Consider the following 22574-nt stretch of genomic DNA (forward strand, 5'->3'; position numbering starts at 1 on the left):
GAGCTTATCCTTGATAATGTGGGTGAGACTTATCCAGCCAGCCGAAAGGCCTTAAGAGAAAAACTGAGGTTTCCCTAAAGAAGAAAAAATTCTGACTCAAAACAGCAGCAGCAGCTCCTGCCTCAGAGTTTCCAAACTGCTGGCCTGCCCTACAGGTTTCAGATTTGGCAGTCCCCACAATCATATAAGCCAATACCTTGAATTAAGATAGAGAGAGAGAGAGAAAGAGAGTGTGTGTGTGTGCGCGCATGTGTGTGTGTGTGCTGAAAATACTTTTTCCAGTTGGGCGCAATGGCTGTAATCCCAGCACTTTGGGAGGCCAAGGTGGGCAGATCCCTTGAGCTTGGAAGTTCAAGACCAGCCTGGGCAACATGGCGAAGCCCTGTCTCTACAAAAATAAAAAAATAAGCCAGGCGTGGTGGTGGTCCCTATAGTCCCAGCTACTCGAGAGGCTGAGATGGGAGAATTGCTTGAGACCAGGAGGTGGAGATGAGCTATGACTGCAACACTGCACTCCAGCCTGAGTGACAGAGCAAGACCCTGTCTCAAAAAAAAAAAAAAAGAAAAGAAAAAGAAAAAATACTTTTTCCATTTCATATCCTGTCTTTTCAGTCTCTTTATAGTGTCTTTGATGAGCAGACGTTCCTAATATGAACTTTTATCAGTCTTTTACCTCTCATAGTTTATACTTTTTAATCATCCTCTACTCCCAAGTCTTAAAGATAATTTTCCTGGCCGGGCGCGGTGGCTCACGCCTGTAATCCCAGCACTTTGCGAGGCCGAGGCGGGCGGATCACGAGGTCAGGAGATCGAGACCATCCTGGCTAACACAGTGAAACCCCGTCTCTACTAAAAATACAAAAAATTAGCAGGGCGAGGTGGTGGGCGCCTGTAGTCCCAGCTACTCGGGAGGCTGAGGCAGGAGAATGGTGTGAACCTCGGGGGGCGGAGCCTGCAGTGAGCCGAGATCGCGCCATTGCACTCCAGCCTGGGCGACAGCGAGACTCTGTCTCAAAAAACAAAACAAAACAAAAAAAACCAAAGATAATTATCCTATGTTTTCTCAAAAACACAAAGTTTTTTTGTTTGTTTGAGACAGGGTCTTGCTCTGTTGCCCAGGCTGTAGTGCAGTGGTGCATATCTCTGGTGCCATCTCGGTTTTGCAGCCTCAACCTCCCAGGCTCAAGCGATCTGCCCACCTTGGCCTCCCAAAGTTCTGAGATTACAGGGATGAGCCACCACGTCTGGCCAAATTTAAGGCTTTTACTTTCACATTTACATTATTACTCCAGCTGAAATTAAGTTTTGTTTGTTTTTTTTTTGAGACGGAGTCTCCCTGTCGCCCAGACTGGAGTGCAGTGGCGCGATCTCGGCTCACTGCAGGCTCCGCCCCCCGGGGTTCACGCCATTCTCCTGCCTCAGCCTCCCGAGTAGCTGGGACTACAGGCGCCCGCCACCTCGCCCGGCTAATTTTTTGTATTTTTAGTAGAGACGGGGTTTCACTGTGTTAGCCAGGATGAAATTAAGTTTTAAAAATATGGTATGAGGGCCGGGCACAGTGGCTCACACCTGTAATCCCAGTACTTTGAGAGGCCAACGCGGGCAGATCACGAGGTCAGGAGATCGAGACTATCCTGGCTAACACGGTGAAACCCTGTCTCTACTAAAAAAAAAGTACAAAAACTTAGCTGGGCATGGTGGTGGGCGCCTGTAGTCCCAGGCACTCAGGAGGCTGAGGCAGGAGAATGGTGTGAACGTGGGAGGCGGAGCTTGCAGTGAGCTGAGATCACGCCACTGCACTCTAGCCTGGGCGACAGAGCGAGACTCCGTCTCAAAAAAAAAAAAAAAACAAACAAATGCGGTAGGGCTCCAGTTGTTCACATGGCTTTATTCCTTTACATTGTTTTTTTCTTCAAGATACGTATTATCATACTATGTGATATTTTATTATGCATTTATTCATATATTGTCTCCTACTAGAATGTATGCTACATGAAGGCAAGGATTTTATTCTGTTTTGCTCATGCTATATCTTCAGCATCTGGAACAGTAACCGACATAGGACAGGAGCAAATCAATATTCATCGGATGGATGGATGGATGGATGGACAGATGCATGGGTGGATGGGTGGATGGGTGGATGAGTAAATGGATGGATGGGCGGATGGATGGTAAATAATGAATCAGGATGGATGGATTCTGCTTGGTTTTATAGCTCTTGCTTCACCCTATGCATTACCCACCAAATTAAAATCTCTGTGGCAGCTGTCTCACTCTGCTTTATAATCCCAAGTCACCTAGCACAGTGCTTTACATTTCAAACATACTCAGTAGATATTTATTAAATCAAATCAAATCTACCTCCATATAACCTTTCTCCCTCACTCTTATGCATCATGCACAATTCTACAAGATTAAGCCACCTAAAATCAAGTTTGATCTATATCTCTGTGCTACTCAAAAATCTTCCAATAAATTTTTTCCATGAACGTTGACATGAAACCATTGTTTTGAGAAATCTTCTAATTATTATGTACAGATAAAATCTTCTATTTTTTAAGGAAGTAGCATATATGTTATTTAATCCCTACAATTACCCTGTAAGACAAGTAATAATAGCCTCCCCGCTCGACAGGTGAGAAAACAGCCTGAGAGAGGTTTAACACTTTTTCCAATGTCAGTTACCTAATAAGTATATGATCTATCTGATTCCAAGAATGTAACTATACTACATTTCGCTGTAACTTCCCTGGTACTCAGAACCTTCCACAGCATGGTCCCTATCAATTTTTCCAGTATTACTCTTCTACTATAGCCAGAAATTACTATTAAATTTTAGAAGTGTATCCTTCCTATGAAGTCTATGTAAATAGTAAAAAATGGGAAGCAAGCAATTGGTCAACCATAGGGAAATAATTTAAAAGAAAATCAAAATTCACTGCAAGAAATATAGCAATTGAAAATAATGTCAGGCCAGGCACAGTGGCTCACGCCTGTAATCCCAGCACTTTGGGAGGTCAAGAGAGGCGGATCACCTGAGGTCAGGAGTTCAAGACCAGCCTGATCAATATGGAGAAACCCTATCTCTACTAAAAACACAAAAATTAGCCGGGCGTGGTGGCGCATGCCTGTAATTCCAGCTACTCAGGAGTCTGAGGCAGGAGGATTGCCTGAACCTGGGAGGCGGAGGTTGCAGTGAGCTGAGATTGCGCCATTGCACTCCAGGCCTAGGCAACAAGAGTGAAACTCCATCTCAAAAAAAAGAAAGAAAGAAAAGAAAAAGAAAATAATGTCTACATGCCTACTTTGACATGTTTCTCATACCTGTAATCCCAGTACTTTGGGAGGCTGATGTGGGCAGATTGCTTGAGCTCACAAGTTCAAGACCAGCTTGAGAAACAGGGTGAAAACCTGTTTCTACACAAAATATAAAAGTTAGCCAGGCATGGTTCCATGCACCATAGTCCCAGCTACTTGGGAAGCTGAGGTGGAAGGATGGCTTGAGCCTAGGAGGCAGAGGTTGCAGTAAGCCAAGATGGCGCCACTGCCCTCTAGCCTGGGCAATACAGCCAGACCCTGTCGCAAAAAATAAAAAGAAACATTTAAAAATAAGATGGATTGAAGGATGAATAGAGAGATATGTGATAGAGCATTTATATTAAAATCTTAACTGTATAAATAAGCGATGAGAATATAGGTGTTCACAGTAAAACGTTTTCAACTCTTCTGTATGCTTCAAAATATTTAAGTAAATCTACTGAGAAAATTGTATATAAAAATTATTATAAATGTGTAAAAAGAGACTGCCTCACCCAAGAAAAAACTAAAGGAAATTTACTAAATTATTAATAGTATCTGTGTTTGGATAGCATCATATGAGTAATTTTTATTTTTTCCTTTTTGTACTTTTTAGTATTTTACAAATGTTTATTTTTTTTATTTTTTATTTATTTATTTTTTGAGACGGAGTCTCGCTCTGTCGCCCAGGCTGGAGTGCAGTGGCGCGATCTCGGCTCACTGCAAGCTCCGCCTCCCGGGTTCACGCCATTCTCCTGCCTCAGCCTCTCCGAGTAGCTGGGACTACAGGCGCCCGCCACCATGCCCAGCTAATTTTTTATATTTTTAGTAGAGACGGGGTTTCACCGTGGTCTCGATCTCCTGACCTCGTGATCCGCCCGCCTCGGCCTCCCAAAGTGCTGGGATTACAAGCGTGAGCCACCGTGCCCGGCCTTTACAAATGTTTAACAGGCATGTTACCCAATTCTAATAAAAACCATTTTTAAGAACATAAAGATGCGTATTATCTCATACTTTACAATCTTATGGCAAAACTAACAGGACATATGAGAAAGAATGAGAATCAATGGATAGAGGCAGACAGATAAAATGGAGAGTTGGCCCTAAGACTGCCTCCATGCTTTAATAAATATAACCTGAGGAACTTAAAGGACTGCCCCTTTTTACTGAAAGGTCTCTACTATTAAAATATGTCTATTTTCCTTTTTTTCTTGATGATCAAAAAGACCACTTCTAGTGGAAGTCCTTTCACACTCCCTTATGTTCTGTTGCTTAGAGCTGAGCCAGCCCCTGGAGCCCTTGGCTGCCACCAACCACTACTACCCACTTCGAGTGTTAGTGGAGGCCTCCCAGTCCTGTGGAGCTGATGATCTGGTAAATAGCTCTTGAGGCTTTTTAAAAGCATATTCCTGGAATTCTGGCTCCCTACTGTTAAAATAAATAAATTTTCTACACCAGCATGCCAGAATGGAGTTGGGCTTTGGAGCTAAGGTCAAGGGTAGGGTCAATCAGCAGGGGTCTCACAAAACCCCAGAGGCTGACATTTCGAGGCAGGGTAACTTTTTTAAATGTAAAAGTAAGTGTTTGCAGATTCTGGAAACAAACAAACAAACTTGACTTGGCATCTTTTCTTGGGGGTGGAGGCAATCTGTAGTTATCAGATGGTAAAATCATAATTAAATAAAGCTCCAGGCTTTATTTAAGGAGGTAACTTTTCTGAGGTTTAACCTTGTTTTGATCAGGTAATTTTCCGCCACAGAAAAATGGGCTCATATCAAACAGAGTCCTTTTAATGGACAAACTTAAGCACAAAAAGTTGTTTCTAAGGTGGCATCTTTGGCGAAAACACTAGAGAATCAAAAGACTATAAAATTAATATTAAGAAAATATTGAACTTCAATTATATAATTGGCACCATTTCAGTCTTTTAGCATAACACATTACCTGTAACTGCAACCCGGTTTAGATTACTTGAGAAAAACAAACAAACATGTTCTCTAAGTTTGGTATGTATTAAAAAGATCACATAATTCTTTTTTTTTTTTTTGATATGGAGTTTAGTTCTTGTCGCCCAGGCTGGAGTGCAATGGTGCAATCTCTGCTCACTGCAACCTCCACCTCCTGGGTTAAAGCTGTTCTCCTGCCTTAGCCTCCCGAGTTGCTGGGATTACAGGTGTATGCCACCACACCCAGCTAATTTTTGTAATTTTAGAAGAGGAGGGTTTTCACCATGTTGGCCAGGGTGGTCTCAAATTCCTGACCCCAGTGATCCACCCACCTCGCCCTCCCAAAGTGCTAGGATTACAGGCATGAGCCACTGAGCCCAGCCCCAGCCTAATTCTTGTATGTTCTAAGTGACCACGCCTGGCCTAATTCTTACATGTTCTAAGTGAAATTAACGCTAGCAAAATAATTAGATTCCGTATAGATCTACAAAAATACATTTAATGTACAAATGCAGAATCACAGAATTAAGCCAGAAAAGGCATTCTTCTTGCCCAAGTTTTTAGAGCACAGTCCTACGTGACACTTCATTTAAAAGGTATCCTATAGTCAAATAAGTTTGGGAAATGGTACATATTAATACTTTACCCTCATCTTGAGAAGCCACAATTCAAATAGTCATATTAAAGGTTGCAAGAAATTCTATTATAAGAACCCAGTATAACTTTGTTTAACCGGTAGTTTGTGAAACACACATGAGCATGTAGCACCCCCCGCCCTTTTTTTTTTTGCTTGAGATGGAGTTTTGCTCTTGTTGCCCAGGCTGGAGTGCAGTGGCACGTTCTCAGCTCACTGCAACCTCTGGCTCCCGGGTTCAAGCAATTCTCCTGCCTTAGCCTCCCGAGGAGATGGGATTACAGGCATATGCCACCACGCCTAATTTTCTATTTTTAGTACAGATGGGGTTTCACCATGTTGGTCAGGCTGGTCTGGAACTCCTGACCTCAGGTGATCCGCCCATCTCAGGCCCCCAAAATGCTGGGATTACAGGCGTGAGCCACCGCGCCCAGCCCCCTACCCTTTTTTTTTTTTAATATCTATTAACATTTTGTAGAACCTCTTTGGGAAACTGCTCTCTAGACTGATGCCCTCATTTTTATAGAAAGAGAGGACACAGGGATAAACCGATTTGCTTAACCAAACAGTCCTTTATTTACTTAGACAAACTCATAGGTAAGTAAGCTACACAGTATTGTTATTTTTATTATTTATTTATTTATTTTGAGACAGGGTCTCTCTCCGTTGCCCAGACTGGAGTGCAGTGGCGTGATCTCCGCTCACGGTGACATTTGCCTCCCAGACTCAAGGAGTTCTCCTGCCTCAGCCTCCCAAGTAGCTGGGATTACAGGCGTGCACTACCACGCCCAGCTAATTTTTGTATTTTTAGTAGAGATGGGGTTTCACCATGTTGGCCAGGCTGGTCTCAAACTCCTAACCTCAAATGATCCACCCGCCTTGGCCTCCCAAAGTGTTGGGATTACAGGTGTGAGCCACTGCCCCTGGCCTTTTTCCTTTTTTTTTTTTTGAGACAGAGTCTCACTCTGTCACCCAGGCTGGAATGCAGTGGCACAATCATGGCGCACTGCAGCGTCTACCTCCTGGGCTCAAGCGGTCCTCCCACCTCAGCTTCCTGAGTAGCTGGGACTACAGGTACACGCCACCACACCCAGCTAATTTTTTGCATATTTTGTAGAGACAGGGTTATGCCATGTTACCCAGACTGGTCTTGAACACCTGGGTTCTAAATAGCCTCCTGCCTCAGCCTCGCAAAGTGCTGGGATTACAGGTGTGAGCCACCTTGACTCTTAAATCAGATTATGTAAATCAAATAACTCAGCATCTGATGTAAATTGAACTATTTTGGGGAAGGGAGTAAATTAACTGTTAATGACCTAGCTATGGAAATATCACCATAAACGGCCCTTACAAAGTTCAGTAGAGTTTCCACTACCCTACAGAATCTTCTCTGATAACTCCCATTCAGAGTGATTTTGCCCTTCTCTGATCAATATGTCATCAAATTCTGTCTTCTATTGTTACCTACCTGCCTCATGTGTAATCTTATCTTCCTGAGCAGATTGCAAACTCCTAAAAGCTAGAAGGAATTCTTACTTTTCCTTAGAGTCACCTGAGTCACATAATAGTCTCAAGAAATAATTTTGAAAAGCTCACAAATGACCAACTGAATGGAATAGGGTCAGCATGAAGGATTACAGAAGGAGCCAGACATCCACATCCTTTCTGTCTTCAGTGCGACAACTCTCCCTTCCTTCTCATTGTATGGCTAGCAATTACCTCTTGGCAATTTTTTCTAATGGAACAGAACAGAGCCCTCAGAAATAATGCCACTTATCTACAACTATCTTATCTTTGACAAACCTGACAAAAACAAGCAATGGGGAAAGGATTCCCTATTTAATAAATGGTGCTGGGAAAACTGGCTAGCCATATGTAGAAAGCTGAAACTGGATCCCTTCCTTACACCTTACACAAAAATTAATTCAAGATGAATTAAAGACTTACATGTTAGACCTGAAACCATAAAAACTCTAGAAGAAAACCCAGGCAATACCATTCAGGACATAGGCATGGGCAAGGACTTCATGTCTAAAACACCAAAAGCAATGGCAACAAAAGCCAAAATTGACAAATGGGATCTAATGAAACTAAAGAGCTTCCGCACAGCAAAAGAAACTACCATCAGAGTGAACAGGCAACCTACAGAATGGGAGAACATTTTTGCAACCTACTCATCTGACAAAGGGCTAATATCCAGAATCTACAATGAACTCAAACAAATTTACAAGAAAAAAACAACCCCGTCAAAAAGTGGGCAAAGGATATGAACAGACACTTCTCAAAAGAAGACATCTATGCAGCCAAAAAACACATGAAAAAATGCTCATCATCACTGGCCATCAGAGAAATGCAAATCAAAACCACGAGATACCATCTCATACCAGTTAGAATGGCCATCATTAAAAAGTCAGGAAACAACAGGTGCTGGAGAGGGTGTGGAGAAATAGGAACACTTTTACACTGTTGGTGGGACTGTAAACTAGTTCAACCATTGTGGAAGTCAGTGTGGCAATTCCTCAGGGATCTAGAACCAGAAATACCATTTGACCCAGCCATCCCATTACTGGGTATATACCCAAAGGATTATAAATCATGCTGCTATAAAGACACATGCACACGTATGTTTATAGTGGCACTATTCACAATAGCAAAGACTTGGAACCAACCTAAATGTCCAACAACGATAGACTGGATTAAGAAAATGTGGCACATATACACCACGGAATACTATGCAGCCATAAAAAAGGATGAGTTCATGTCCTTTGTAGGGACATGGATGAAACTGGAAACCATCATTCTCAGCAAACTATCGCAAGGAGAAAAAACCAAACACTGCATGTTCTCACTCATAGGTGGGAATTGAACAATGAGAACACATGGACACAGGAAGGGGAACATCACACACCGGGGACTGTTGTGGGGTGGGGGGAGGGGGGAGGGATAGCATTAGGAGATATACCTAATGCTAAATGACGAGTTAATGGGTGCAGCACACCAACATGGCACATGTATACATATGTAACAAACCTGCATGTTGTGCACATGTACCCTAAAACTTAAAGTATAATAACAATAAAATTAAAAGAAAAAAAAAGGAGGCTGCCATTGCTCAAGGACACTGCTTGATCCTACCAAAATTCCCACGGATCTGTGAGGAGCTCCTCAAATCAGCAGGACATGCCCCTGTCCTGCCCAAAATCTGTTTGGAGATCAAATGGGCCTTACTCAATAATAAAATGGAAGCCTGAATTTATTTCTATTTGTTTGGCCTCTGATTAATTAGGTACATTCTCCAGAATACAAAGCAGCTGCTTTTTTGACTATTAAACTGTGTTCCTTAAAGAGAAGCGAATCCCAGAGTAGGAACAGTTCTAATGATTTGTTTTAGTTTGTTTTATGGCAAGACCTTAGAGAAGTCGAAGAGGAAGAAAGGAGACTCCTTATCCCTCCTTATTGCTGACCATCCAGGCCTACAGTAGTTGGAGAGCAAGCTCCGAGCTGAAAAGATTCAAACACACCCATGACCCACAAACTGCAACTGTCAGATTAATTAATTGTTTTTGCCTACAGACAACTCAATGAGTGCTCATTGTGCAGACAACATGTTCTCAGCACTGCTTTAGGCGCCGTGGGATTATAGAAGAGGTATAAAGGTATGTTTCCTCCCTTCCAGGGATTTACAATCTAATAAGCTGAGATAAGACTAACATTGAAAGCAGCTGTGGACAATACAAGGCAGGCTATAGGATCTAGTGCTGACTTTGGGGCCTTGGACTTTAACTGTAACAGAAATTCAGAGAAGGAGGAAAAGTCACTGGGCGTTTCAGTCTTACAAGAAGACTTCATGAAGAAAATACAACAGGAGGCCAGGCGCGGTGGCTCACGCTTGTAATCCCAGCACCTTGGGAGGCTGAGGCGGGCGGATCACGAGGTCAGGAGATCGAGACCACGGTGAAACCCCATCTCTACTAAAAATACAAAAAATTAGCCGGGCGTGGTGGCGGGTGCCTGTAGTCCCAGCTACTCGGAGAGGCTGAGGCAGGAGAATGGCGTGAACCCGGGAGGCGGAGCTTGCAGTGAGCCGAGATTGCGCCACTGCACTCCAGCCTGGGCGACAGAGCGAGACTCCGTCTCCAAAAAAAAAAAAGGAAATACAACAGGAGTTGAACATTAAAGGAAAGGCAGCATTCCACGCAAAGGAGGCAGGCTGTCCTTTTCAGTTTCAGACAATATTGTGTTAATCATTTTACATGCCCCAATTCTTGATTGCTACAAGGCAAAAAGGTATATAAGCACACATACTTTGAATCACTGGGCTATTGCTTTTTAAAAATTACCTTTAAGATATGGTTGACTTAGTGGCCTAAAATAAATTTGCTCAATTTTCCATTTTACCCATTTGGCATGCTCAGGTCAATAATTTGACTTATTGGCTTTAGAGTTATTAATTACATGGATGCAGTTTATTAACAAAAAGAAAACAATGTGCTTACTATGTGCTAAGCTCTGTGTTAGGTGCCGGGGATAAAACAGTGCATAAATAATCAAGATGCCTGTCGAGTTTAAAAGCAGTAACAGGCCAGGCCCGGTGGCTCACGCCTGTAATCCCAGCACTTTAGGAGGCCGAGGCAGGCAGATCACCTGAGGTCAGGAGTTCGAGACCAGCCTGGCCAACGGTGAGAAACACCGCCCCCCCCCCCCCCGTCTCTACTAAAAATACAAAAATTAGCCGGGTGTGGTGGCGGGCACCTGTAATCCCAGCTACTCGGGAGGCTGAGGCAGGAGAATTGCTTGAACCTGGGAAGCGGAGGTTGCAGTGAGCTGAGATCGCGCCATTGTATTCCAGCCTGGGTGACAGAGTGAAACTCTGTCTCAAAAAAAAATAAAAAAAGTGATAGCAGACACAGACATACAAAGAACAACATGATTATAATTACAGTATGAGTCATCACAGAAAAACATAGAGCTATAAAAACAGATATCAGAGAAGTCGAATTTATATTGGAAAGGCAGTGACAAATTTCTTGAGGAATTGATAATTTAGGCTGAGACCTGAAGCATGTAGGAGTTAAGAGGTAGGGGGACAGGAACAGAAAGGCAGCCAATAGGCTCTGAAAAGCAGAGCGAGATGAGGCTAGTCAAGTAAGTAGAGCTGGATCATACTTATCTATTTATATTATAAATAAATTATAAATTATAGGAAGCTGAACTATTCAGCAGTGATGACATTTAATTTTTATCCTTTTATCACAAGCTAAAATGATAATTTCTCTTTACAATAAAAATGATTTGAGAAGATGAACTCGAAACAGAAATGCCTTGTTGTATTTCATTCTATGTTGTCTTTCACACAGTAGATATCTACAAGATACAAATGAAATGTTAGAATTCCAGCTAAAGTGGTTACCTCTAAAATTATGAAATAAGCTGAGAGAAATCAATACCCCCAGGAGGCAACATAGTGAACTAGCTAGGTGCATGGAATTTTGGAACCAGACTTCCTATCTTGAACTCCTGGGCTCAAGTAATCCTCCCACCTCAGCCTTTCAAGTAGCTGGGACTATAGGCTACCAGCTACTATAGAAACCAGATTCCCTGGGTTGAATCTCAGCTCAAAAAACACTGTCAGTCAACTGGATATGACTGACATCTACAGACTACTTCCTCCAGCAACAACAGAATACACATTCTTCTCAAGTTCACGTGGAGCCTTCACCAAGGTAGATCATATTCTGGGCCATAAAACACACCTTAACAAATTTATTTTATTTTATTTATTTATTTATTTTTTTTTTTGAGACAGAGTCTCACTCTGTCACCCAGGCTGGAGTGCAGTGGCGCGATCTCGGCTCACTGCAAGCTCCACCTCCCGGGTTCACACCATTCTCCTGCCTCAGCCTCCTGAGTAGCTGGGACTACAGGGGCCCGCCACCATGCCTGGCTAATTTTTTTTGTATTTTTCGTAGAGACGGGGTTTCACCGTGTTAGCCAGGATGGTCTCGATCTCCTGACCTCGTGATCCGCCTGCATTGGCCTCCCAAAGTGCTGGGATTATAGGCGTGAGAACAAATTTAAAAGAAAAGAAACCATACAATATCTGCTCTCAGATTACCATGGGATTACACTAGAAGTTAGTAACAGAAAGATAACTGGAAAATTTCAAAACACATGGAGATTAAACAACACACAAATAACATATGGGTCAAAGGAGAAAGTTCAAGAGAAATTTTAAAATATTTTGAACTAAATGAAAAAACAACTTACCTAAATTTGTGGGATGCAGCAAAAGCAACGTTTAGAAGGAAATTTATAGCATCAAATGCATATTTTAGAAAAGAAGGAAGACCTAAAATTAACAACCTAAGCTTCTACCTTAATAAACTAGAAAAAAAAAGCAAATTAAATCCAAAGTAAGCAGAAAAAATGAGATAATTTTTAAAAGTAGAAATCACTAAAATGGAAAACAGGAAATCAATAGAGAAAATCAACAAAACAAAAGCTGATTCTTTCAAAAGATCAATAAAATCAATAAGCCTCTAGCCAGACTAAGAAAAAAAAGAAAGAGGACACAAATTACTAATATGAGAAATGAAAGAGGGGATATCACTACAGATCCCATGGACATTAAAAGGATAATCTAGTAATACTATGAACAACTCTATGACTTCAAATTTGATAACATGGATGAAACAGACCAGTTCCTTGAGAAACACAATCAGCCAAAGCTCACCCAAAGATAAATAATCTGAATTCTTTAATATATCTATTAAGAAACTGAATCATCATTAAAAACATTCCAGGCCGGGCGCGGTGGCTCATGCCTGTAATTCCTGCACTTCGGGAGGGTGAGGCAGATGGATCACCCGAGGTCAGGAGTTCGAGACCAGCCTGGCCAACATGATGAAACCCTGTCTCTACTAAAAATATAAAAAATTAGTTGGGCATGGTATGTGCCTGTAATCCCAGCTACTCAGGAGGTAGAGGCAGGAGAATTGCTTGAACCCAGGAGGCGGAGGTTGCAGTGAGCCAAGATCACACCACAGCATTCCAGCCTGGGCAACAAGAGCAAAATGCTGTCTCAAAAAAAAAAAAAATCCAAACTAGAAGGCACTAGGCCAAGATGGGTTCATTGATGAATTCTACCAAATATTCAGGAAAGAAATTATACCAATTCTCTACAACCTCTTTCAGAAGATAGAACCAGAGGGAATACTTCCTAAGTCATTCTATGAGGCCAGCATCACCTTAAAACAAAACCAGACAAACACATTACCAGAAAAGAAAACTACAGACCAATATCTCTCATAAACATAGATACAAACATCCTCAAAAATATCAACAAATTGAATCAACAATGTGTAAAAAGGAATTATATTACCACACCAAGTTGGATTTATTCCAGGTTACATACCTGTAAGACTGGTCCAACATTCAAAAATCAAATAATGTAATCTATTACATCAACAGCCAAAAGAAGAAAACCCACATGATCATATCAATAGACGCAGAAAAAAAAGTTGACAAAAATCTAACTTCCATTCATGATAAAAAGTCTCAGCAAACCAAGAATAGAGGGGAATGTCTTCAACTTGGTAAATACTATCTACGAATTAGCTGAGCACGGTGGCTCAGGCCTATAATCTGAGCACTTTGGGAGGTCAAGGTGGTAGGACTGCTTAGGCCCAGGAGTTCAAGACAAGCCTGGGCAACATGGCAAAACCCCATCTCTACAAAAAATACAAAAATGAGCCTGGCGTGGTGGCATGCACCTGTAGTCCCAGCTACTCGACAGGCTGAGGTGGGAGGATCACTTGAGCCCGGGAGGTCAAGGCTGCTGAAAGCTGAGATTGCACCACTGCAGTCCAGCCCAGGTAACAGAGTGAGACCCTGTCTCAAAAAAACAAACAAACAAAAAAGAATATCTACAAAAACCTACAACTGACGTCAGACTTAATGGTGAGAAACTTGAAGCATTCCCACTAAGATTAGGAACAAAGCAAGATGTCCATCTCACCACTCTGTTTCAACATTGTATTTCAAGTCCTAGCTAATACAATAAGCCAAGAAAAGGAAATAAAAATCATACTAATTGGGAAGAAAGGAATAAAACTCTCCTTGCTAGCAGATGCAATGATGGTATATGTATAAAGTCCAAAAGAATCAACAACAAAAAACCTGGAACTAATAAGCAGCTATAGCAAGGGTGCAAAATTCAAGGTTAATATACAAGAGTCAATCATTTTCCCATATATCAGAAATGAACAAGTGGAATTTGAAATTTAAAACACGGTATCAGGTGGCTCATGCCTGTAATCCCAGCACTTTGGGAGGCCAAGGTGGGCGGACTGCTTGAGCCCAGGAGTTCGAGACCAGCCTGGGCAACAGGCTGAAACCCTGTCTCGTGGTGCTGCACGTGGTGGCGCATGCCTATAATCCCAGCTACTCTGGAGGCTGAGGTGGGAGAATTGCTTAAATCTGGGAGGCGGAGGTTGCAGTCAGCCGAGATTGCACCACTGCACTCCATCCAGCCTGGGTGACAGAGTGAGACTCCGTCTCAAAACAAAACAAAACAAAGCAAAACAAAAAAACAAAAAAAGAACAAACAAAAAATAAACACAGTATCATTTACATTAGCACCCCCCAAAATGAAATAATTAATTTTAAATCTAACAGAATGTGTACAAGGTCTATATTAGGAAAACTGCAGAACTCTAATGAAATAAATTAAAGAACTAAATGAATACAGAGATTATTTCATGTTCATGGATAGGAAGACTCAGTATTGTCAAGCTATTAAGTTCTTCCCAACTTGATCTATAGATTCATTGCAAGTCCAGTAAAAATCCCAGAAAATTATTTTGTGGATTTTGACAAACTGATTTGAAAGTTGATTTGGGGGCCAGGCACAGTGGCTCATGCCTGTAATCCCAGCATTTTGGTAGGCTGAGGAGGGTGGATCACTTGAGGTCAGGAGTTCAAGACCAGCCTGGCCAACATGGGGAAACCCCGTCTCTACTAAAAATATAAAAATTAGCCAGGTGTGGAAGCACGTGCTTGTAATCCCAGCTATTTGGGAGGCTGAAGCAGGAGAATCGCCCGAACCTGGGAGGCGGAGGCTGCAGTGAGCCAAGATCGCACCACTGCACTCCAGCCGAGGCAGTAGAGTGAGAGACTTCATCTCAAAAACAAAAACAAAAAAAAAGTTGATATGGAGAGCCAAAAGCCAACAGACCCAGAATAGGCAACACAATATTGAAGGAAAAGAACAAATTGGAGAAATGACACTATCTGACTTTAAGACTTACTACAAAACTGCCGTAATCAAGCAAGCATGATATTGATGAAAGAACAGACAAACAGATCAATGGAACAGAACAGAGAGCCCAGAAAGAGACCCACATGAATACAGTCAACTGTTCTTTGACAAAGAAGCAAAGGCAATACAATAGAGAGGAGATAGACTTTTCAACAGATGGTACTAGAACTGGACATCTACATTCAGAAACATGAATCTAGACACAGATCTTAACACCCTCCACAAGAATTAACTCAAAATGGATCACAGACTTGAAAAACACAAGACCATAAAACTCTTAGAAGATAACATAGGAGAAAATTTAGGTGACCTCGGGTTTCATGATAAATTTTTGATGCAACACCAAAGTTGTGATTCATGAAAGAAAGAATTGATAAGCTGGACTTCATTAAAATTAAAATTTTTTGCTCTGTGAAAGACACTGTTACGGGAATGAGAAGACAAGCCATAGACTAGGAGAAAATATTTTCTTTTTTTTTTTTCATCTCATACTGGTATCTTTTAATAAAAAAAAAATTAAAAATCAAAGAAAACATCTGGTCAGGGCCAGGAGAAAATATTTTCAAAAAATATACCTGATAGAGGATTGTTTTCCAAAATATACAAAGAACTCTTAAAACTCAACAATAAGAAAACAAATTACCTGATTAAAAGATAGCTCAAAGATCTTAAGTCACCAGAGCAAAGAAGATATACAAATAGCAAATAAGCACCGTACATGAATGTTTATAGTTGTCTTCTTCCTTCTTCTTTCTTCTTCCTTTCTTCCTCTTCCTCCTCTTCCTCTTCTCTCCTTCCTTCATTCCTTCCTTCCTTCCTCTTTCTTTCCTCCTTCTCTTCCTTCCTTCTCCTCCTCCTCTTCCTCCTTCTTCTTTTCTCTCTCTTTTTTTTTTTTTTTTTTTTTTGAGACGGTCTTGCCGTGGCCCCCAGGCTGGAATGCAGTGGTGCAATTATGGCTCAGTGTAGCCTCAAATTTCTGGGCTCAAGTAATCCTCCCACTTCAGCCTCTTGAGTAGCTGGGAAAACAGGCACACGCCAGCATGCTCAGCTAACTTTTGTTTTGTTTTTTGTTTTGTTTTGTTTTTGTTTTTTTTGTAGAAGTAGGTTTTGCCATGTTGCCCAAGCTGGTCTGAAAGTCCTGGGCTCAAAAGATCTGCTCACCTTGGACTCCCAAAGTGTTGGGATTACAGGTGTGAGCCACTGTGCCTGGCCAGTAGCTTTATTTTTAATTGCCAAAACTTGGACACAAGCAAGATGTCCTTCAGTAGGTGAATGGATAAATAAACTGTGGTATATCCAGACAACGTATTATTATTCAGTGATGAAAAGAAGTGAGCTATCAAGCTATAAAAAGATATAGAGTAAATGTAAATGCATTTTACTAAGTGAAAGAAGCCAATCTGAAAGAGCTGCATGTTATAAGATTCCAACTATATCACATTCCGGAAAAGTCAAAATTATGGAGACAGAGTAAAGATCATTGGTTGCCAAGGGTTGAGGGGAGGGAGGGAAGAAAAAACAGAGCACAGAGGAGTCTTAGGGCAGTGAAACTACTCTGTATGCTACTATAATCATGGCTACATGTCATTACACATTTGTCTAAACCTAGAGAATGTACTCGAAGAGTGAATCTTAATGTAAACTATGGACTTCTGGATGATAATGATGTATCAATGTGGGTTCATCAGTTATAACAAATATACCACTCTAGTGGGGGATGTTAAAAATGGGCAAGACTATACACATGTGGGATAGGGGGTGTGTGGGAAATCTCTGTACTTTCCTCTCAATTTTGCTATGAACCTAAAACTGCTCTAAAAAATAAGGTTTTGTTTGTTGTTGTTGTTTTACCAAATAAAGTAGGCAGATTTTTAAAAAAGGTCTTTTTTTAAAAAAGAAAAAAATTATTGGACTATGAAACTCAGATAATTGGCTTCCTATTCCCAACAGCCAAGGCCACACTTGGAAAGATCACCTTGTTCTCAGAGGCACACTAGAGTTTGGAGGTTAAAGAAATTTAGAAGGATAAGGCCAGGGCCAGGGCCAGGCCAGATGTGTGTTCTCTTCTATGTTGCAATTTGCTCCTCAAATTTCTGACTAAACTAAAACTAAAGGCATAGTGGTAGATAAATGGTTTATTTTATACCATAAACTGAAGCATGGTCACTAAGAGAAATTTAACTCTAAATTCAACATTTAGTTGTGTGCAAAATAAAATAATATAGCTGTAGGAGACTAGAACATTTCAAAGTCAACTTATGGATGAAAATGACAAATTCCACTCATTCATTTATTTTTGCATCCTATTGAAACTCTATTAAAATAATAATAAAGGGATTTTTTTTTTTTTTGAGACGGAGTCTTGTTCTGTCACCCAGGCTGGAGCGCAGTGGCACGATCTCAGCTCACTGCAACCTCCGCCTCCTGGGTTCAAGCGATTCCCCTGCCTAAGCCTCCCAAGTAGCTGGGACTACAGTCGTGCACCACCACACCCAGCTAATTTTTTTGTATTTTTAGTAGAGACGGGGTTTCACCATGTTGCCCAGGATGGTCTTGATCTCCTGACCTCATGATCTGCTCACCTCACCCTCCCATAGTGCTGGGATTACAGGCCTGAGAGCCACCAAGCCCAGCCGGGATTTTTTAAAAGACAGAAATCCATAGGGATATAAAGGACCAGAAAGGAGACAACAGGAACAAAACTTTGGAAGCTGGAAAGAGATGGATATATGACAACGGATCTAGCAGATTTGAGAAAGCTAATGTCTAAACTGGCAAACAGGAAAGCCTGGAAGCAAACACATACACAAGGATTTTCCAGAGACTTAGGAATTGGTGGCATCAGCTATAGTTGGAAGCTGGGGCTCAAAATAGAAGGCTAAGTCAAAACTCTATGAAGTAGTTACATTCCCAGATCTCCTCTTCAATTCCGCAAAGCTGGATGACTGTCTTTTGCCTCGCAAAATAATGGAGGTTTATTCTTTAAAGGTGAAACAGAGGTTCCTGGCCTGTGAGCACAACAGGCACACCTGTCGTTGGGGGTATTAGTCTAAAGCAGAAGTATTAAGTGAATGTTTGTAAATTTTGTGCTGAATCCTATAAGCCCTCTTCCCCTTTTAAGCTCACAGGGCACTACATCTAGATATTAACCTCCAGGAAGGTGATTGGAAGATCTTCTCTGAGGAAAATTAACCCTCCAAGGGGAAACACCTAAAGGTACAGATAAAGGGATTCCCCAAATAATTGATCCAGCCAGATCATCCTCTGTTAAAGCCCTACCCATGTGCTCAAAGATTTCTAGTCGGCTTCTTAGTGTCCCTCTTTTGAATGTGAACTTATAACCAAGGACCACCGAATACTGGAGAAAAGTCTCTGGTAAAAAAGGTAAAAACCAAAACAAAGTGGAAAAAGAAATATGGAGAGAACAGAGCTATTCATAGTGTTATTAGTCTATTTTCACACTGCTGTAAAGATACTAACTGAGACTGGGTAATGTATAAAGAAAGGGGGTTTAATTGACTCACAGTTCTGCATGGCTGGGGAGGCCTCAGGAAACTTACAATCATGGCAGAAGCAGATGCAGGTATGTCTTACATGGTGGCAAACGAGAGAGTGCCTGTGCAGGAGGAAATGTCAAACTCTTATAAAACCATCAGATCTTCTGAGAACTCACCATCACGAGAACAACATAGGGGAAACCACTCCCATGATCCAATCGCCTCCCACCAGGTCCCTCCCTTGACATTTTGAATTGTAATGGGGATTACAATTCAAAACAAGATTTGGGTGGGGACACAGAGCCAAACCATATCATGTGGAAATGAAAATGTCAAATAATAAATCAATATCTTTAGAGAGATGAGATGATATTGAATATATAAAAGAACAGGATCATGTAAAGACAGCTCTTGGAAATTAAAAATGTGTTCAGATAAATAAAAATATAAGTAGAAACACTGGAAAATGCAATTGAAAAACTCTTCCAGAAAGTAGGGTTAAAAAAAAAAACAGAAATGGAAAACTGAATTGAAGAGTTAGGAAAAATAAAGGATCAGTTCTAGAGATCAACATACAACTAGCAGAAGTTCTAGATAAAGAAATGAAAGGAAGAAAATTATCAAAGAAATAATTCAAGAAAAATTTCTAAAAATGAAGGATTCAAATTTTCAATTGAAAATATCCAACACTATCAATAAAAATAGACTCACCCCAAAGCATATCATTTTGAAATGTATTACAATAAGGAATAAAGACAGGATTCTACAAGCTATTAGAAAAAGCAGGTCATATGCAAAGGATCAAGAATCAGAAAAGGTTTATACATCTCATTAGAAATAACTGGAATCTAGAAGACAATAAAGAAATACCTGCAAATTTCTGAAAGAAAATTATTTCCAAGTGATAATTCTAGACCAAGCTAAACTATCAATCAAATAAGAGAGTCAAATAAAGACATTCTCAATCACAAAAGGTTTCAAAGCTTTACCTTTCATGTATTCTTTCTCAGGAAACTCAGACAATGTGCTTTATTAAAACAAAGGAGTAAATCACAAGCAAGGTGTAAGAAACAGGAAACAGGCCGGGCTCGGTGGCTCACACATGTAATCCCAGCACTTTGGGAGGCTGAGGCAGGCAGATCACGAGGTCAGGAGATCGAGACTATGCTGGCTAACACGTGAAACCCCGTCTCTACTAAAAATACAAAAAAAATTAGCCAGGCATGGTGGCGGGTGCCTGTAGTCCCAGCTACTTGGGAGGCTGAGGCAGGAGAATGGCGTGAAGCCGGAGGCGGAGCTCGCAGTGAGCCGAGATCGTGCCATTGTACTCCAACCTGGGTGACAGTGAGACTCCATCTCAAAAAATAAAAAAGAAATAAAAAAAAAAGAAAAACAGGAAACAAAAGGCCCAATATAATAGAAAAGCCAACAGAATTCTCAGAATGGTGGTGAAGAAATATCCCAAGACTATGCCCATCTACTGGGATAGAGGGCAATTGGTCCAGACTGGAACAAGCCAGAAAACACAGGGAAAGCTTCTTAAGATTAAATTGATGAAACACCTGATACATCTGAATTTATTAAGAGATTTAGACAATTAGTGGAGACTTGGGGGTTGACTTAGTGAAAAAATATTTATATATAGATAACAAGGCAAATGAAAGACATTACACAATAATTAACACTAAAGAAAATTAAAGAGTCATACAGAAAAGACTAAATAATTATAGTTTCCTGTATGGCTTAGCTGTGAATAGTATTTACATAGTCATAATATGTATATGTATAGTTAGATCCATATTATTTATATCATTATCTTTGTTAGATCCATATTATTTATATAATAATTTTATAATATAGTACTTATATAATTTACATTTTTTTTGTTTTTGAGACGGAATTTCACTCTTGTTGCCCAAGCTGATGTCCAATGGCACTATCTCGGCTCACCACAACCTCCACCTCTAGGGTTCCAGTGATCCTCCTGCCTCACTGAGTAGCTGGGATTACAGGCATGTGCCACTATGCCCAGCTAATTTTGTATTTTTAGTACAGACAGGGTTTCTCCATGTTGGTCGGGCTGGTCTCGAACTCCCAATCTCAGGTGATCCGCCCGCCTCGGCCTCCCAAAGTGCTGAGATTACAGGCGTGAGCCACCATACTTATTTATATATTAATAAGTAATATGGATATAACAAAAATTATAACTGTATTGGGAAGATGGAGGATAGGAAGAAGATGGAGGATAGGAAGAACTCAAGTATGTTGTGGGAACATGTAGGGGAGGGGAAAGATCTAAATATTTGTCTTCCTTCATGCAGTTTTATTCATAATGCCTAAAACTAACAAATCATAAAATAGCAGTATAAGTGTATTATTTAGATAGAGGTAAATATCAAAATTATTAGATAAAAGGAGACGTGGTAAAGGATAGCTGTTTTTCCTAATAAACCTTGAGAAAGAACTACTTGGTTCTTTCAAGTATAGGCATGTATAATTTTGATAAAAGCCAAAGTAAAGAAGTTTAGGCTCAGCGTGGTGGCTCACACCTGTAATCCCAGCACTTTGGAAGGCTGAGGCGGGCAGATCACGAGGTCAGGAGATCGAGACCATCCTGGCCAACATGGTGAAACCCCGTCTCTACTAAAAATACAAAACATTAGCCAGGCGTGGTGGCAGGCACCTGTAATCCCAGCTACTCAGGAGGCTGAGGCAGGAGAATCGCTTGAACCTGGGAAGCAGAGGTTGCAGTGAGCTGAGCTCGAGCCACTGCACTCCAGCCTGGGTGACAGAGTGAGACTCCGTCTCATTTTGTATCTGTGGAAGATACAAAATGAACAAGATCCAGTGCCTCAAACTGCTTATTGTCAAGTTGGCAGAAGAGGGCTTTTGGGTGATGGTTAATGTGATGTGCTCTGAGAGATTAAAATGAAAACTATGGGAACCCTGAGGACAGAGAGGTTATACGCTTTGGGGATAAAAATATTTCTCTTGTCTGGTGAGGGAAGTATGGTATGATTTCATTTGATGTAGTGAAAGCAGGATGTACTGAGAAACAAGGCCAGGGAAGGAAATTGAGGACAGACCTCTGGATGACCTTAAATACAACATTAAAGCTTTTGGAAACCAGTGGAAAACTGTTAGGTATTTGGAACAGGGAGTTGATATGATCTTAGCTGTAATTTAAGAAGATCATCTGGGAGTAATATATAAATTGGATCGAATAGAGAAAAAAAGAAGGCAAGAAAATGAGAAAGAACCTAATTCAATAACCCAGGGCAGACGTATGAGAGTCTGAACTTGAACAGGGTTGGTAGAAACAGGAGGGCAGGAAGGATAGGAGATATTTCAGAGACAATAGTTAAACTCACTTTTCATAATTTATCTATTTGCTTCTGCTTTACTCCTGTTGGAAATTCTTCATGGGGACTGTAGCTTTTTTTTTAGTTGGATTTTTATTATTATTATTTTTTGTCTTTTTAAAAATTTTTTTTATTATACTTTAAGTTCTAGAGTACATGTGCACAACGTGCAGGTTTGTTACATACGTATACACGTGCCATGTTGGTGCGCTGCACCCATTACCTCGTCATTTACATTAGGTGTATCTCCTAATGCTATGCCTCCCCACTCCCCGCAACCCACGACAGGCCCCGGTGTGTGATGTTCCCTTTCCTGTGTCCAAGTGTTGGCTGATTATAAGGAGGCCAGGAGCCAAGTAAACCACATTGATTTGTAGCTTTTTAAAAAAAAAAAAAAGCCAATCAGTTAATAAGCCTTAGAACATTCTGATCTTGGTACAAATGCTTGATGTAATCTTATTTTCTAACATTATATTTCATTTCAGTTGGTTGCTATATTGTTGACTAGGGACTTTAAAA

At 40.9% G+C, this 22574-nt stretch overlaps 1 pseudogene; it reads left to right on the top strand.

Moving 5' to 3' along the window:
- The first annotated feature begins 2164 nt into the window (after positions 1 to 2164).
- Positions 2165 to 22574, top strand: part of LOC131383563 (nuclease EXOG, mitochondrial-like) — a 47440-nt pseudogene continuing 27030 nt past the window's right edge.

The sequence above is a fragment of the Hylobates moloch genome, unplaced genomic scaffold (genome assembly GCF_009828535.3).
Source record: "Hylobates moloch isolate HMO894 unplaced genomic scaffold, HMol_V3 SCAFFOLD_5, whole genome shotgun sequence".
NCBI classification, from domain to species: domain Eukaryota; kingdom Metazoa; phylum Chordata; class Mammalia; order Primates; family Hylobatidae; genus Hylobates; species Hylobates moloch.